Raw genomic sequence first — 19172 nt, forward strand, 5'->3', positions numbered from 1 at the left:
ACATATCTTAGGGTTCATTTCCCGGAAATCAATTTATTTGACCTTTTCTGCTTGACTCAGACATATACTAGATATTGCAAATGAGGGAAACCATGGGACCTATGTTTCTTTGGGCATGGATTACTTCACTTAATATAATTTTTTCAAGTCTTTCCATTTCCTAACAAATGGGGCAATGTCATTATTTCTGATGGAAGCATAGAATTCCATTGTGTATATATACCACATTTTCTTGATCCATTCATCTACTGAGGGGCATCTGAGCTGGTACCATATCTTAGCTATGGTAAATAATGCTGCAATAAACATAGTTGTGCTGGTAGCTTTAGTGTGGTCTTGTTTGTGAACATTTGGGTAAATGCCCAAAAGTGAAATTGCTGGGTCATAGGGGAGCTCTATGTGGAATCTTTCAAGGAACCTGCATACTCCTTTCCAAAGTCGTTGAAGAAGTATACACTCCCACCAACAATGCAGTAAGGTTCCTTTCTGTCCACATCCGCTCCAGCACCTGTTGTTATTATAGTTCTTGATTATAGCCTTTCTAACTGGGGTGAGGTGGTATCTAATGTTGTTTTGATTTGCATTTCTTTAATGGCTAGGAGGTTGAACATTTCTTCAAGTGTCTATTGGCCATCCTTCTTTCCTCTTCAGAGAAGTTTCTCTTAAAGTCTTTAGCCCACTTATTTATTGGGCAGTTGTTTCTTTGAAGATTTGTTTTTGGAGGATTTAATTTTTTGAGTTCTAGGTATACTTTAGATATGAGATGTCCATTGTATGACTAGTGAAGATTTTCTCCCAATCCGTGGGCTTTGATTGATCTTACTAGCTATGTCCTTTGCCATGCAGAAGCTCTGCAATTTCATGCCATCCCATTTGTCCAACCTTTCTTTGATTTGTTGCTTTTCCGGCTCTTTATTAAGAAAATTTCGGCCTGTGCCAAGGAGACCTAGGGTTTCTCCTATTACACCCTATAATGTTTTCAGAGTGTCTGCTTTGACTCTGAGGTTTTTGATCTTTTTGGAGTTGATTCTGGTGCACGGTGATATATAAGGATCTAGCTTATTTTTCTAAGAGTAGTTAACCAGTTTTGCCACCACCATTTACTGCAGAAGCTGTCTTTTTTCCATTCTATTTTTTTAGCTCCCTCATCAAAGATTAAATGGCTATTGGTCTGTAAATTCATTTCTGCGTTTTAAATTCTATTGCATTGGTCCTGACGTCTGTTCTTGTGCCAGTATCAAGCTGTTTTGATTACTGTGGTTTTGTAGTAGAGTTTGAAATTTGATATTTATATTCCTCCAGCACTGTTCTTTCTATTGAGGATCATTTTTGCTATTTGGGATCGTTTGTTGTTCCACATAAATTTTTGGAGTGTGTCTTCTATTTCCTTGAAGACTGAAGTTGGAATATTGATAGGTATCTCATTGATAGACAGCCTTGGGAAGTATTGCCATTTTCATGATGTTGATCTTTCCAATCCAGGAGCATGGGAGTTTTTGCCACTTTCTAAATTCTGTTTTGATTTCCTTTTTCAACTTTTTAAAGTTTTCATCATAGAGCTCCTTCACTTTTTTGGTTAATTCCTAGATATTTTACTTTTTTGTGGGGCTATTACGAATGGAGTTGATTTCCTAATTTCAGCCACACTTTTCTCATTGTTGACATACAGAAAAGTCAATGATTTTTGAGGGTTAATTTTATATCTTGTTACTTTGCCAAAGTTTTGAATCAGCTTGAGTAATTTGGGAGTGGAGTCTGTGGGATTCTTTAAATACAAGATCATGTCATGTGCAAAGAGGGAGAGTTTTACTTCTTTCCCTATTTGGATCCTATTTATGTTTACATCTTGTCTTATTCCTGTAGCTAGGTATTCTAATACTAGATTCAAAAGAAGTGGAGAGAGTGGACCTCTTTGTCTCGTTCCTGAGTTAAGAGGAAATGGCATTAGTTTTTCACCATTAACAATAATGCTGGCTGTAGGTTTGTCATATATTGCCTTTATTGTATTGAGGAGTGTTCCATGGATTCCTAATTTTTCCAACACCTTCATCATAAAGGGGTGTTAGATCTTGACAATTGCTTTTTGTGCATCTATTGAGATAACCATGTGGTTCTTATCATTGCTCCTGTTGATTTGATGAATTATATTAATTGATTTGCATATATTGAACCAGCTGTGTATCTCTGAAATGAATCTTGTTTGATCGTGGTATATGATTTTTTGGATGAATTGTTGAAGTTGATTGACCAAAATTTTGCAGAAATATAACATTTATTACCCTTATTTATTTAGCATTATTACACATATAACATTTCTTTTATTACATCATATCACACAGGATATATGTAGATATGGATTATACATCATACTGAGACCATGGACTTTCACAGAAAAGGAAAACAATGTGCTAATATTGGCTTCTTATTCCATGAATAATTTTTGGCCATGCTGGGATTTCAGCTCACAGCCTAGAATGCCCAATCCATAAATGGGGTCACAGTCTTAGCAGACCAGCCTCTGGCAAACTGAGCTGCCAGGAAGTTCTGAGGACCTGTGATCAAGCCACAGGAGTGCTTGATATTTAGATACATAGACAGATAAATAGATAGATAGATAGATATAGGTAGAGACATGTGTAGATTGATATACATATATATGTATATATATATATATATATACAAAGAGAGGGACTGTGAGGTAATTAAATTATATATATTATTACCAATTATTAGTTATTAAATTATGCCTCCATTTAATGAAATATTACTGTTGAATACTTATAAAAGTATTAATTAAAAATCATTCAATACCCTTAATCATACCATGGTGCTAGAATGGAAGACATAAATCCAATATTTTTTGAGTGGCATTCTAAAATAGAATCATGAATCAACGGCACATTTATCACTTTTATAACATTCCGTTAGCATTCACATGAGCAGAAATTAGTTTTTCAGGATCTCCCTCCATTTGTGGGTGGTAGTCCTAGCATTTGAACTCCAGACCTCGGTAGTTTACTTCGAATGCAAACCATTGGAATGACACAGTGAAAATTTCAGACTGTTACAATTGAAAAAAATAACAACAAGAAGAAAATAAAGTAAGGTGCCATTGGTTTCTGCTTATAACCCTAGCTCCTCAGGAGGCTGTGATGTAGAAAATGTCTATTTAAATTCAGATGGGATGGGAAAGTCTAGGACACTCTTCTTTCTAAGAGATCACCAGAAAAATAAACATGAATGGGGCTGTGACTCAATGGCAGAGCGCTACCCTTGAGCAAAAGGAGCTCAAGGGCAGGGCCTAGGATCATAGTACAATAGAATACCCGCCCTCCCCCAAAAAGGAGGCAATAACTACATGGATCTCTGTATGGATGATGGGCATTGAGCAGGTTGCCCATCCCCAGCCACCCCAACCTGGTCAAACTGGGACAAGCCCTCATAGAGTACTAAGTGTGAGCCAGCAGCTTGAACAAAGCACCCTCTGCCATTTAATAACTGGAGACCTGAAAGCTTTGCCTGGGCTAGTGTGTGCAACGGGTGCATAATGTTCTGTCTGAGGCATCCCATTGGGACACTTTGCAGCCAGCCACTGCTTCCAGAGAGTCCACAGTCCCTAGGTTGGAGGAGTTGTCCAAGGTTCTCTCTGCATAGTCTCTATCCCTGTGTAGGATGTGAGCCTAGACCTCTGGGGCCTAGTGGCTATCACTCATCTATCATTCCTCATTGCCAAGTCAAAAGCTAGTCCCAAATCTTGGCATAGACATGAAATAATCAGCTATTTCTACACCAAAATTGGTAATTCAATAAATCCCACTCTCATAATTCCCATTAGAAGTGGGCTGCGAATGTGGCTTAGTGGTAGAGTGCTTACATAGCACAAACGAAGCCCTGAGTTTCATTCTTCAGTACCACAGAAACAGAAAAAGCCAAAAGTGGCACTGTGGCTTACGTGAGAGAGTGCTAGCCTTGAGCAAAAGAAGCTCAGGAACATACCCAGACCCTGAATTCAAGCCCCAAGACTGGCAAAAAGAAAAAAAAAAGTGAGTCTGCTGAGACATATTCTTCTGGGACACAGAGGAGGGCCAAGGTTATAGGTAAGAGGTAGAGTAGAAGACAGGTGCTGCTGGCTCACCCCTGTAATCTTAGTTACTCAGGAGGCTGAGATCTGAGGATCACAATTACTAACAAAAAGTCTATATGAGACATTTTTCTTCAATTAAACACCGAAAAAGCGAGAAGTAGAGCAGTGGTTCTAGTAGTAGAGTGCTAGCCTTGAGCACAAAAGCTCAGGGTTAGGACAACGTCCAGACCATAAATTCAAACATCAGGACTGGCACACACACACACACACACACACACACACACACACACACACACACACACATGCTCGTGTGTGTGCACACACGCACATGCACACACAACACACCAAGATAGAGCATTTGCCAGTCATTCTGCACAAAGTTCCGTCTATAGCAACTCATTAATAAAAAAAAGGAGAAGGGAAGGAAAGTTTTGCTCCAGGAGGTGATATAACCAGTGCCAAAATTCCACAGGACTGCCCAATAAGTAAGTGGGCGAAAGACTTAAAGAGAAGCTTCTCTGAAGAAGAAAGAAGGATGGCCAATAGACACATGAAGAAATGTTCAACATCCCTAGCCATAAAAGAAATGCAAATCAAAACAACATTGAGATATCACCTCACTCCAGTTAGAACAGCAAAAATCAAGAACTCTAACAACAACAGATGCTGGAGGGGATGTGGACAGAAAGGAACCTTACTTCATTGTTGGTGGGAATGTAAACTTGTTCAACCACTTTGGAAAGCAGTATGGAGGTTCCTCAAAAGACTCCACATAGAGCTCCCCAACGACCCAGCAATCCCACTTTTGGGCATTTACCCAAATGATCACAAACAAGGCCACACTAAAGCTACCAGCACAACTATGTTTATTGCAGCATTATTTACCATAGCTAAGACATGGAACCAACCCAGATGCCCCTCAGTAGATGAATGGATCAAGAAGATGTGGTATATATACACAATGGAATTCTATGCCTCCATCAGAAAGAATGACATTTCCCCATTTGTTAGGAAATGGAAAGGCTTGGAAAAAATTATATTAAGTGAAGTAAGCCAGGCCCAAAGAAACATAGGTCCCATGGTTTCCCTTATTTGCAATATCTAGTATAGGTATGAGTCAAGCGGAAAAAGTCAGATAATGTGATGTTAGGAAAACAAAACCTCAAATATGTATTTTAATGTTTTTGTTTCTTTCATGCATGTGTTTCTAACGCATTTATAAGATTATTTCCTTGTTGCTTTGTATGTCCCTCCCCCACAGTGTAACCCCCGCTTTCACTATATTTGATGTCAGTATAACATGTGGAGGAGATGGGGACAAACAAGTCGTTTAAGGATTCAGGTGGACCTGTTGCAACAATGAGAAGTACAAAATGTCATGTCAAAACCAGCTTTACAATGTCGGTGGGGGGGGGGGGGGAGGGGGGGTACGATTGGTTGGGAGGGAGGGGGGAGGCCGGGAAGGGAGGTGAAGGGTAAACAAAGGAGGAGGCTGCAATGCTTGGTAAGAAATGTATGCATTATCCTGCCCATGTAATTGTAACCCCTCTGTACAGTATGTTCTCAAATAAAATAAAATAAAATTAAAAAAAAAAAAAAAAAAAAAAAAAAAAAGAAATGTACTCATTACCTTGTTCATGTGATTATAACTCCTCTGTACAGTATTTTCACAATAAAAAACTTATTTTAAAAAGAAAAAAAAAAAAAAATTCCACAGGAGTTCTAAGGCATGAAACCGGACAGAGAGCCTCAGGCAGGAGGTCCATCATGGGCAAAGGTCCTTATGTGTCGTATGGAGCAAGTGGTGTAGGTGGAATGAAGGTTCTGTGGCTTCAGACATTCTGGCAGAACATTCAAGGCTGGGTCAAGGTTTGTTGAGACACAGGTAGGGCAAATGGTGGGTTCCCAGAATAGGGCCCAGGGGGAAGATTAGCTTGGCTTTTCACCATGGACTCCAGCCATTTCCTGTGGCTGGAAGCCTATTTTTCACACCTCCTGACCCTCAGGCCTCCTTTGCATGGAGGATTCAAGGCAAACACAGGGAAGAATGCTTGCTTAAGAAAAGCTTCTAGCACAATGCCAGAAGTGGCTCAATCCCTGTAAATCCTAGCTACTCAGAAGACTGAGATCAGAGATCATGAGTCAAGCCAGCTCAGGTGAGAAAAGTTAGTGAGACTGTTCTTGCAGATTAACTACAAAAACCAGAAATGGAGCTGTGGCTCAAGTGGCAGAGTGCCAGCCTTGAGGGAAAAAGTTAAGAGACCAGAGGCCAGACCCTGAGTTCAAGCCCCAGCATTGGCACATAAAAAAATAAAGAAAAGCTTTCAGGAGCTACTGAAAGGTCAGATCAGCCAGGAGCCAGTGACTCACACCTCTCTTCCTAGCTCCTCAGGAAGCTGAGATATGAGGATTACGGTTCAAAACCAACCCCAGGCAGGAATTCCGGGAGACTCTGATCTAAAAGGAACCTCCTGAATACTGGAATTGGCCCTGTGACTCAAGTGGCAAGCTGAAGAGCTGGGGGACAGCATCCAGGCCCAGATTTCAAGCCCCATGACCAACACCTGGCCTTCTTGGACCTCACTCTGTGACTCTAGGCAGAGTACGTTTCAGTGGGCCCCTGAGGATCTCCCAATGTCTTGGTGTTCTACAAGTCTTGAGTGCAGCCTCTTTTGAGGCCTTTTCCTATAGAGCAGGCCACAGTATCAGAGAAGAATCCAGCCCTGGGGTACGGAGGTCATTGGTCGGGTCATCAGAATGGCATCTGTCATGGGTGCAGTGTGCATCTGACCAGGCAATCGACGCCTCAGATCATAGTTCTGGGCCAGGAGGGGCAAAGACTGCAAAATGGCACAGCAGGTAACACCCACTCATACAAGTATCACAACAGTGTTAATCATCAGGCACACCTTGAGCAGATGTTGAGTTGGGCTCATGATAGAATTGTAGGCTCAAGAATCTAAAGCCGGCTGGCTGCTGCTTGTAGCAGTCGCTATCTCTGGAGTCCCAGGGCTCAGAGCTCTGCTTTCCTCACCAGTGCGTGGGGGTATATGAAGGTCTGCAATCATGGGCCAACTACAAAGGAGCATCCATAGTGTCCTTCCCTAGGTCCTGTGGCCCCATGCACGGATGAAGGGGCAGGTTCCACGGTACTAACTGCCATGGCCCAGAACCCTCAGCCCAAGAAGGACTTAGGGAGAAAGTACTTGATCCGCCTTGAGAGTTTACTATGTCTATGCCTCAGGATTGCCCCCAGCTCTAGCTCAGCTCATCATTACTACCTTCCTCTTTGTGTGTGTGTGTGCGTGTGTGTGTGTGTGTGTGTGTGTGTGTGTGTGTGTGTGTGTGTGTGTGTGTAAAGAATACTGCTGGTGGAATATCAATAGCAAATTTCAAACTCTACTATAAAGCCATAGTAATCAAAACAGCTTGGTACTGGCATAAGAACAGATCTCAGGACCAATGGAATAGAATTGAAAACCCAGAAATAAACCTATAGACCTATAGCCAACTAATCTTCGATAAGGGAGCGAAAATAATAGAATGGAAGAAAGACAGCCTCTTCAGTAAATGGTGCTGGAAAAATAGGTTAACTACTTGTAGAAAACTAAAACTAGATCCTTATATATCACCCTGCACCAGAATCAACTCCAAATGGATCAAAGACCTCGGAGTCAAAGCAGACACTCTGAAAACATTACAGGATGGAATAGGAGAAAACCTAGGCCTCCTTGGCTCAGGCCGAAATTTTCTTAATAGAGACCCAGAAATACAACAAATCAAAGAAAGGTTGGACAAATGGGATTGCATGAAGTTGCAGAGCTTCTCCATGGCAAAGGACATAGCTAGCAAGATCAATAGAAAGCCCACAGATTGGGAGAAAATCTTCACTAGCCATACAGTGGACAAGGGTCTCATATCTAAAATATAGTTGGCGTCCACATTCTTTGGCAAGACCAGCCCCAGGGCTCTGCCCCATAGCTCGCCTGCCAGTGGGGTGCTTGGGGCGGTTTCTGCCATGGGGCTCTCTAGCAAGAGCGCCTTGGGCGGCACCCGAACTAGGGCCCCATCCCATCAGTTTGCCCATCAATATCTGCACCTTGAGCAGGACTCGCCCTTTAGGTTTCCCTCCATCCCCTGGATTCAGGGCAGAACAGATGCAGGGGCCTGACTGGGCCCACCCACTTCCTTCTGCTTCCACCTGCATCACAGGGACAGACTCGAGACAAGGCCCTGCCCTTTCAGGCTTGCTGGCATCTGTTTCCTGAGCCTGGTCCCGCTCCATTTTTCCTGCTGCTGCTCGGATCCCAGGCAAGATCCACAAACCAGTGCTTTGTTCCCAGTAGGCCTTTTGCAGCCCTGGTACCCCAGGCAAGACTCTCAGGCTGAGGCCCCAGCAACTCTTCCTCCGCCCCGCATCAGCCCATGGGAGCAGGACAGCTCCAGAAGTCATTTCCTGGAAAGCAGAGAATGGCCCTGGCCTGGAAGGGATGAGGTTGGAGCAAGCTCCAAGACTGGGAACTGACTCTTAATTGCCAATGGAGCCTTTGCCATTCTGAGAGGGCCGGGCTGCCCAGGAGGGGTGGGATAAGTGGAAGGGGCATGAAACTTAGGACAGGGGCAGGCCAGGAATGGAGGAGGTAGGGCTGATGGGGGAAATGGAGGAGCAAGGATGGAGCAGATGGGGATGGGTTCTCAGTGTTGTACCTGCTGGGCTCCTAGGCCCCTATGGTTAGGAGAAGCAGGAGAGGGACTGGCGGGGCAGGAGAGGCAGGAGCAGTCAGTGGGAAAGGGCTGGCCAAGCGGGGAAGAGGAAGGCAGGATTTCTGGGCTTCCTCAATGAGAACCAACCCGGGCTGCCAGGGAGGGGCAGCAAATGGGGAGCAGGCCAACCCAGCAGTGTGGGTGGACTTAGTAGGCGGAGCCCTCAGAGACCAGTAGGGGAGAAGGGGTGGGCCTCCATCTGGGAAATCTTGAAGTTGGCCTTCAGGGAAGGGAGAAAGTAGGAAGGGAGAATTCGGGGCTGCTGCCATCTGCCTGCGGAAGGGAGGGGGGCTAGGCCTCCCTTGGGCTTTGCTACAACACATCTGACCATCCAGTGGGGCCACAGGGCACCAGCACCTCCTCCCAGACTAATATCCTGGGATGAGGGAATGTAGGAGATTGGAAAGGCTGCCCTCAACCTGTGGGTCCCCTCTGGCTCCTGAGGCCTCTCTAATTCCGACCCACTGTGGCTGACATGGCCCAGGAGCCAACAGAGGGCCTTGGCTCTGTGTGTGGCTGTGGCATTGAGAGGTCATTTCCCAGGGAAATGGGTGAGCATGGGGGAGGGAACTCAAGACACATCCGGGAGCAGTGGAGGAGAGAGCCTCCCACAGGAATGCAGGCCAGCTTCTGGATTTCCCACACAGATCAGACTTGGTTGCATAGGGCTGGACAGCCAAGAGTGATCCAAGAAGGAGATGGGGATAGGAGTGGGGTGAGGGGGTGGGGAATCAGCTGGTGACTTCTCCAGGTGGGGTGAGAAAAGGCATCTCCAGAGGAAAGGGGTTGGGGGAGGCCGTGTGCACCTGCAGAGCCCACAGCAGAAACAGTCCAGGAAGGAAGAGGGGGAAACATGAGCCAGGTGCTTGGGCCTACCCCTGCCCCACCAGGGAGCCCATCTCTCCCAATGAGTTGTCTCCCTGGAGTTGGGGGAGGGGTGGTATTGTGCCTTTGGCTCCCTAGGTGGGGCAGGGGGCAGGAGCATGTCCCACAAACCTTATCCAGACATGGAGAGGTCCTTCCTGCACAAGGAAGGTGGAGAGGGAAAGCATAGTGCAGAATCAAGTCCAGGAAGGAGCAATGGAGGATGCACGGTGTACAGGGAGCACCCTCTGGCTCAGCAGTGGGTGGAGCAGTGAAGGGCTGGCAGGGGGGAGGGGGAGAGTGGGTGGTCGGTTCAGATGCGGCATCTGGTACTCTGTGTATGTGGGGGGGGGTTCTCCTAAAATCTATTCCCAACAGATGGACAGACTCGCACGCAGGAAGTGAAGAAGCCTGGAGAGACCTTGGTGGTCATGAGTGGCCAGGGATAGAACAAGGTAGGAGGGATGAGGAGGGAAGATGGCCCCCTTTGGGGTGGTGCAGGACCTATTCAGCAACTTGGGTTTCCGGGGGCATTCGGGTGCAGATCTGATCTGTTTGTGTGTGTGGGGGGGGAACTTTGGCACATGTGGTGGGCAGGGCTTCTAAAAGCTATTTCTGCTGGGAGGGTGGGTGGGAGGGGTTTCTAAGAGCAGCAAGATTTAAGAAGCAAAAATAAAGACATTAGGCCATGAAAAATATGTAAAATTGGAAAGGGTGTGGAGGATTTGACAGGAGAATGCTGGGGTGAAGAGGGGCTGCATGTGGTCGAAATTAAGGAGATGTGGCTCCACCTGCTCAGTTAATCGGCAGCTCTGGCCCCATACAGCCCAGGGATGAGGGTCTCATCCAGAGGGACACTTCCAGTACACAGATCGGGGGAGAAAGAGGGGGGAAGGAGGTTGAGTCAGATACCTTCTAAGAAGTCACCCAGACTTCCATTTTCCATTGGTCTCTGTAGGCTCCAAGGTAGAAGGTGGCTCCGAGGCTTTGCATAGAATCAGGGTCAGTATGTGAAGATCCAAGTTCAGACCCCCTTGCAGAGACCAGGGACTCGGGAGGGAGCTGGACTCGGAGCCGCAGGTCTCGAGCAGAAGAGTGCCTGCCAAGTGGGAGAAAGACATGCCGGATTATACAGGCCTGTGGAACCAGAGTCTGGGCTCTGGTGTACACACACACACACACACACACACACACACACACACACGGGCCTTGACTAGAATACCTATCTATAGGTAATGGTGAGAGAAAGATATCCTATACAGGGAATATACACATAAGGTGTCTTCAACCTAAGCCAACATGGCTTAGGGCCAGTGCAGACAGCATAGCCAATTAGATGTAGGTGGGAGTTCATCAGTAGCATTTTTTTAAATTGCAAAAAATTTGGACAGGGAACAAATATACATATTTTTCAACCATCATATTCCACATCCTTCTTCTTCCTTCCTAGGAAACACACCCAATCAACAAAAAGGCTTAGATATGGCTCTTGACCTTGAAAGTGGAAGCAGAATATTTTGGATGTCTGAGCTGTTAATAATGTTTTCAATAATAATGTCACATGCAACAGCCTTATGAGTCCTGCAGGTCAACACTGTACTTCCTTAGTGATGTGATAGGAATGTAAACCTTACTGGACTTAGTATTGTTTTCCACTTCCTTTTCTACCACCTGGCCCAAATTATAATACAAAGTAATGGAAAGAAAAAGTAATGCCATCTTAAGAAAGTCATTTAGGGTTCTGAGAATTTGGCTTCATGGTACAGTGATTGCTTAGCATGCATGAAACCCTAGGCTCAATTCCTCAGTACCACATGAACAGAAAAAGAAACACTGGAAGTGGTGCTGTGCCTCAAGTGGTAGAGTGCTAGCCTTGAGCAAAAAAAAAACAAACCCAAGAGCTCGGGAACATTTCCTTGGCCCTGAGTTCAAGCCCCAGGACTGGCAAAAATGTCACTTAACTAGTAAATGCCAAATAGAGAATCCATACTTGGAATATATAATTGCTCCCTCCAACTATTACCTAACAGTAGTCCTTAATTCATGTTTTTTTTTAACCTATATTAGGATACTGTGTTTTAAAAAAAACCCTTTTGTTAACAGATCACAGCAATTAGTGCCAGGAATGTGCTTAGATATCAGGTGAAGATTAATCCTGGAAATTCAAAGATTCCATGCTTTTGAGTGGTCACTTCTAATCACAATGAGAAGGGTAGTCTAAATGAGATTTGAAAACCTTTTTTGGTCAGTTATGGCACCAAAAAGGCAGAGGCTAATTAATAGTTTTAACAGAAGTGAAGGAATAGCCCCAGCTCGAAGAAATAAATGATAATAATAACTAAATTATACCAGAAACTGTTCTAGGGAACTATTTTGGGTTATTGAAGAACTAGTTATCAACTAAGTTCATTCCACATTGCCTTTAGCATTCTAAATCACTTAGGCTAGTTCTTAATCTCTGTGTGATAAGTTGTATCTCCTTTTATGTTGTTCTTTCATTCCTGATATCCTTTGCTTTCTAAAAATCTCAGTCTTTCTCTATTTCTCTATGAATATTTCCTAATATTAAATAACATCTACACAGGTGTTATTAGCAGAGGATGCTAATATAAGAGTCCCATAGTTCATGAGTCATTAGTATAACAACATGGAAAAATGAAGACATAGTTATTCCTACCTCAATTTTTCTGAAAAGCTGCAATGTCATCATTTGATTCAAATTTCCATTCTTTGTATACATAGTGTCAATAAATGCAGTAAATTCAAACATGAGCCAGGTGCTGGTGGCTCAGGCCAGTAATCCTAGCTACTCTGGAGGTTGAGACCAGAGGATTGTGGTTCAAAGCCAGACTGGTCAGGAAAGTCCATGAGACTTTTATCTTCAATTAACCACCAGAAACCCGGAAGTGGTTCTGTAGCTACAGTGGTAGAGTGCTCAAATTGAGATGAAGAGCTGAGGAACAGTGCCCAGGCGCAGAGTTCAAGCCCCACGACAAACAAAACAAGTGCAAATATGACTTTCAGTTTCCCCAAAAGGAACTACGAAGTCAATATTAATCTTCCTATGCATAAAAAATAATTCTGAAATGATTCAGTGCACCTACTTTAGTTGAGTTATTTAAGTTATGGCTTCTTTGATGGATATATTCTCTTATTTTAAAAATTACCAAATATTAGCTTTATAAATAAACTTCTTCTAATATTTCTTGTTTCAAAAGAGAAGTTCATACAGTTGATGTCACTTGGTTTTCTCAGTTCAAAGTCAACTCAGGCAGGGGAGTCTGTCACATTGTTATCTCTAATTAAACACCAAAAAAGCCAGACGTGGGGTTTTAGCTCAAGCAATAGTGTACTAGATTTGAGGGCAGGTAGACAAGAAAGACAACTGTTCAGGGACAGGGTCCAGCCTCTGAGTTCCAGCCCCACATCCAGAAAAAACTAAACAAATGTTAGAGTTCTTGATTTTTGCCGTTCTAACTGGGGTGAAGTGATATCTCAATGTTGTTTTGATTGGCATTTCTTTTATGGCTAGGGATGTTGAACATTTCTTCATGTGTCTATTGGCCATCCTTCTTTCTTCTTCAGAGAAGTTTCTCTTTAAGTCTTTCGCCCACTTATTTATTGGGCAGTTGTTTCTTTGAGGATTTGTTGTTGGGGGGTTTAATTTTTTGAGTTCCAAGTATATTTTAGATATGAGACCCTTGTCCGTTGTGTGGCTAGTAAAGATCTTCTCCCAATCCGTGGGCTTTCTATTGATCTTGCTAGCTATGTCATTTGCCCTGCAGAAGCTCTGCAACTTTATGCAATCCCATTTGTCCAACCTTTCTTTGATTTGTTGTGTTTCCGGGTCTCTATTATTTACCATAGCTAAGATATGGAACCAACCCAGATGCCCCTCAGTAGATTAATGGATCAAGAAAATGTGGTATATATACACAATGGAATTCTATGCCTCCATCAGAAAGAATGACATTGCCCCATTTGTTAGGAAATGGAAAAACTTGGAAAAAATTATATTAAGTGAAGTAAGCCAGGCCCAAAGAAACATAGGTCCCATGGTTTCCCTTATTTGCAATATCTAGTATATGTATGAGTCAAGTGGAATAGGTCAGATAATGTGATGTCAGGAAAATGAACCCTTAGATATGTATTTTAATGTTTTTTTCCTTTCATGCATGTGTTTCTAACGCATTTATAATATTATCTCTTTGTTGCTTTGTATGGCCCTCCCCCACAGTATAACCCCTGCTTTCACTATATTTGATGTCAGTATAACTTGTGGAGGAGATGGGGAAAAACCAGTTGTTTAAGGATACAGGTGGACCTGTTGCAACAATGAGAAGTACAAGTTGTCATGTCCAAAACGAGCTTTACAACGTCGGTGCGGGGGGGGGGGGAAGGAGAAGGATTGGGATTCGGGGGGAGGGGGGAGGCTGGGAAGGGATGTGAAGGGTAAACCAAAGGAGGAGGCTGCAATGCTTGGTAAGAAATGTACGCATTATCCTGCCCATGTAATTGTAACCCGTCTATACAGTATGTTCACAAATAAAATTAAATTAAAAAAAAAAAAAAACTAAACAAATGAAGAAGCAAACAAAAAACCCACATATTTCTTTGGGACCATCCTTACAGCACTGGTTTGAGAAGAGGCTCCTTTTGCTTATCATATTCACTGGAACCTGCTTTTTGGAATCCTCATTGCTATGGTCAACTCAGGACCAGATTAAAGGAATGGATAACTGACTTTTGCAACAAGAGAATCATAAGACATTTTAAAACCTCATGTCTTTGTTTCTTTGAAGTAGAATACTTTAAAACAAAGTTATTTTCTTTTTCTATGCTGGCCTTCAAATGGCAGATTGTTTCCTTTTGTAATACTCTCAATTAGAAGTTTACAGAAAAGTTTTATATGAGTAAAGAACACACTGGAACAAGTCAGGGACAGAGTTTCCTTCAAGCCTTTGATTATTTTCTTGTACAGTAAAAAGGACAACACAAATTAACTTGAACTTGGTCATTTCCCTATGTTCAATTCCTCTCTTGGAATCAGTATCCACTTCCCATAACAGTTCCTTCCACTTACTTCCAGGAACAATCTATGGTGCTACTCCCGGTAAAATGAATGTTTTCTGGCTTCATTGAAATAGCACAAGTACATCTTTGGACATGAGGTAACACGTGTTTCAGAGACAACTTAGTAACGAGAAAATATGGAATTGTCATGGTTTATAAAACATTATCCATGTACATATGGCCATATAAGATGATGTTAAGTAAAATGAACCTCAAGATAGGAACACAACTTGTTTTTTTCTTTTTTGTTATTGTTTTTAATGTACTAAATGTACTATGTGATTTTTTGTTTCTCTTCTATTTTCTTCCTCCATGGTGTAACCCCTGTTTTCACTGTATTTGATGTCGTTAACCTGCACCTTACATATACATTTTTCTAATGTGGGGAGGGGAAGGGAAATAAAATGCTGAAACAAGGAAACAGTATGACCCATTGTAACAACGAGATGAACAAGACACTATGTTGAAAATGAACTTTAAAACTTGGGGATGGGAGGGAGGAGTTTGGATGGTGGAGAGAAAAAAGATGACGGGGAAAAACAAAGAAGATGTAACAATGCTCATTAGATAATGCACTTATTAACTTACTTATGTAACTCTAACCCCTCTTTACATCATTTTCAAAATAAAAAACATGAAAGAAATTATCCTGGAGTACATTAAGTTGAAATTTCCTATGCTCTGTAAATTAAGACCAATTTTAAGTGGGAAGAAGATTCTCAGAAACATTTTTTAGTAAGTGTGTGTGTTGTTCATTAGTTCCCTAGTGTACGTAAGTTAACAGTAGGAGATACAATGAGAATAATAGGAGAAAGAGAAGTTCTGTGTTTAAATATAATGGTCCAATACACTATAGAAGACTCTGCAAAACACAACTTTGAAACAATAAAGCCAAAGCCAGTATTTAGATCTACGGGAGTGATATAGAGAAAGCATTACTATTAATGAAACATGAAGGATAAGGCCACTCTCTTTCATCTACTAACTCTAAATCATGGTAGCTAATCATGCAAATTTGTAAAAAGTAGAATGGAAGAATAATTCTGGTTCCAAGTAAGTCAGATATAAGAGCATGGACTTAATTGGAAAAAAAAGACCATGTTGAGAAAGCAGGAATTATACTAGCAATGAACTGGTGGCTAAGATCACATTTCTTTTTCCATTTTTTCTTTCTTTTTCTTTCTTTCTTTTTTTTGGATGGTTGTGGGGCTTGAAGTCTGGGCCTCCACTCTTCAGTCCAAAGCTAGCGCTCTACCTCTTGAGACACAGTGCTATTTCTAGTTTTCTGCTGGTTAATTGGAGATAAGGGCCTCAGAAACTTTCCTACGCATGCTGGATTTGAACTGCAATCCTCAGATCTCAGCCTCGTGAGTAGCTAGCATTATACGCATGAGCCACCAGTATCCCTCTTAACATCACATTTCTAACAGTGTACACTCAGTATATGTAATGTGTATGTTTCTCTATCTTTATATGAACTCGAGTTAAAATCTGGACTACAGTTTTTGCACTCACGAAAATGTTTCTAGTTTAAAAGTTGATACTCCTGGAAAAATAGAACCTAAGAATGTCAAGGAGTCTGGGAAGTTCAGCTTGCATCCAGCCTGGGAGAACAGTTTTTGAGACACTATTTATAATTACCAGCCAAAAGCTGCACTGGAAGAATGGCTCATGTGATGGAATACTAGTTATAAGCAAGATTGCTGAATAAGAGCTTGAGGTTATCATATATATATATATATATATATATGTACATATATATATATATATATATATATATATATATATATATATATATATATATATATACCTACAAACATGCACATACACACGGAGGCACTTATATGTGCAAACACACATATGAAACAACTCTCAGAATGTGTAGAAATGTTAGAAAATAATTAAAAAAATGTCCTAAGACTAGAATCAAGTGATAATTTTTTAATTTTAGAAAGTCCTCAAGTGAAATTTCCCCCCAAAACGCTTGAGAATATTACATAGTTAGGGACCAGAGATAGTAAGAAAGTCAAGTAATCGTTATTGAAGGGGTTGGATCCATGGAGAAATGAATCAGAGACCCCTGCAGGTGCATCTGAAAACGTTCATATCCTGTGTCAAATGTTAGAAGATCTTCGAAAATAGTACATAAACATTCTGAGCCATCAGTCTTTTGAAAAATATTATCGGAGAAGTTCAGAAATGCTAGTCTATATCAAGATTAAATAAACCAACAAAGTATGGTAGGACAATGAGATACAAGCCTGGAATTCTAGCACTCAGACTAAGACAGGAGATTAGAGAGTGGAATTACATAGTGGTACCTTCCCTGGACTAGGTAATATAATTTTGTCTCAATAAAACAAAACCAGAAAGGAATAAAAAAAAACAAGAAAGGAATACAAAGTTGCAAGTTTTGGCTAATTTTGTCATTATGTTTTAAGAAGTCAAGTTTCCTATTGAAATGCAACTCATATGTAATCCTCAGTTGTGTTTTAAATGCTGTCATCATTACAGAACATTCCTAGATGCTAAAGAGCTCAAGATTCATTGTTGGTGGGAATGTAAACTTGTTCAACCACTTTGGAAAGCAGTATGGAGGTTCCTCAAAAGACTTCACAAAGAACTTCCGTATGACCCAGCAATCCCACTTTTGGGCATTTACCCTAATGTTTACAAAAAAGACCACACTAAAGCTACCAGCACAACTATGTTTATTGCAGCATTATTTACCATAGCTAAGATATGGAACCAACCCAGATGCCCCTCAGTAGATGAATGGATCAAGAAAATGTGGTATATATACACAATGGAATTCTATGCCTCCATCAGAAAGAATGACATTTCCCCATTTGTTAGGAAATGGAAAGGCTTGGAAAAAATTATATTAAGTGAAGTAAGCCAGGCCCAAAGAAACATAGGTCCCATGGTTTCCCTTATTTGCAATATCTAGTATAGGTATGAGTCAAGCGGAAAAAGTCAGAGAATGTGATGTTAGGAAAAAGAACCCTCAAATATGTATTTTAATGTTTTTGTTTCTTTCATGCATGTGTTTCTAACGCATTTATAAGATTATTTCTTTGTTGCTTTGTATGTCCCTCCCCCACAGTGTAACCCCCGCTTTCACTATATTTGATGTCAGTATAACATGTGGAGGAGACGGGGACAAACAAGTCGTTTAAGGATTCAGGTGGACCTGTTGCAACAATGAGAAGTACAAAATGTCATGTCAAAACCAGCTTTACAATGTCGGTGTGGGAGGGGAGAGGGGGGGTATGATTGGGTGGGTGGGAGGGGGGAGGCTGGGAAGGGAGGTGAAGGGTAAACAAAGGAGGAGGCTGCAATGCTTGGTAAGAAATGTATGCATTATCCTGCCCATGTAATTGTAACCCCTCTGTACAGTATGTTCTCAAATAAAATAAAATAAAATTTAAAAAAAAAATTGAAAAAGTAAGCATCATTCTGTTGGATTCCAAAGAAATGATGAAGGATTACAAAAGCTTAAGCCTGGGGAAATAGCGAAGTTCATCTAATGTAGGACTTTGTAGACCTGTCTAAATTAGAATTTAGATTTAAAATAAATATTTTTGTTTGTAATTTTTTTGTAATTTCGTATTCTATTTCATATTGAATTTCATATTCCATACGATAGAAGATTTAATTCACAAATTCACAAATGATTCTGGCATTCTATTTGCCTAAAATATTCTTTCAAGTGAGCTATAATTAGAACTTAGTTAATAGATAATTGCAACAGCTCCTGTGTAACATGATAATGAGAATAATCTAGACAAAGTTGCCAACAAATTTATGACATTAATTTATAAATTTAGAAAAAGAGGAATTTTTTGAGACTTTGGTGCACCATGGTATGAATAGAGTAATTGTGTGACATCCCATTTCTTCTACCTATATATAACACAGGAAGAAATTTTCTTAATTACATACCTCTGTATACGATGAGAAAAATGCTAGGTTTGGGGTTTGTTTTTACTTTGGTTTTGTTGTTTGCTTTATCCTCGGGCTTAAATTCTGGGCCTGGGTACTATCCCTGAGCCTGTTTTTGCTCAAGGCTACTGCTCTTCCACTTGAACAACAGTGCCACTTATGTCTGGCTTTTCGTGAGCAGTTTATTGGAGATAAGAATCTAAGGAACCTTCCTGCCTGTGTGGGCTTTGAACCATAAGCTTCAGATCTTCATATTCAGGTATTCAGATCTCCTGAATATCTGTGATAGATAAAAATATAGCTATAAATAATATTTGCAAGTGTTTTGATCTCAAGAATACCACTGGGGGGAAAATGATGCAGCAAAGTTTAGTGTAGTGTTCTTTCCCCAATAGGAAGAGCATCACATTAGAAGAAGTGTAGTATTTTTTCACAATAATGA

The sequence above is a fragment of the Dipodomys spectabilis genome, unplaced genomic scaffold (assembly GCF_019054845.1).
Source record: "Dipodomys spectabilis isolate Male_0828 unplaced genomic scaffold, ASM1905484v1 ptg000193l, whole genome shotgun sequence".
Lineage (NCBI taxonomy): Eukaryota > Metazoa > Chordata > Mammalia > Rodentia > Heteromyidae > Dipodomys > Dipodomys spectabilis.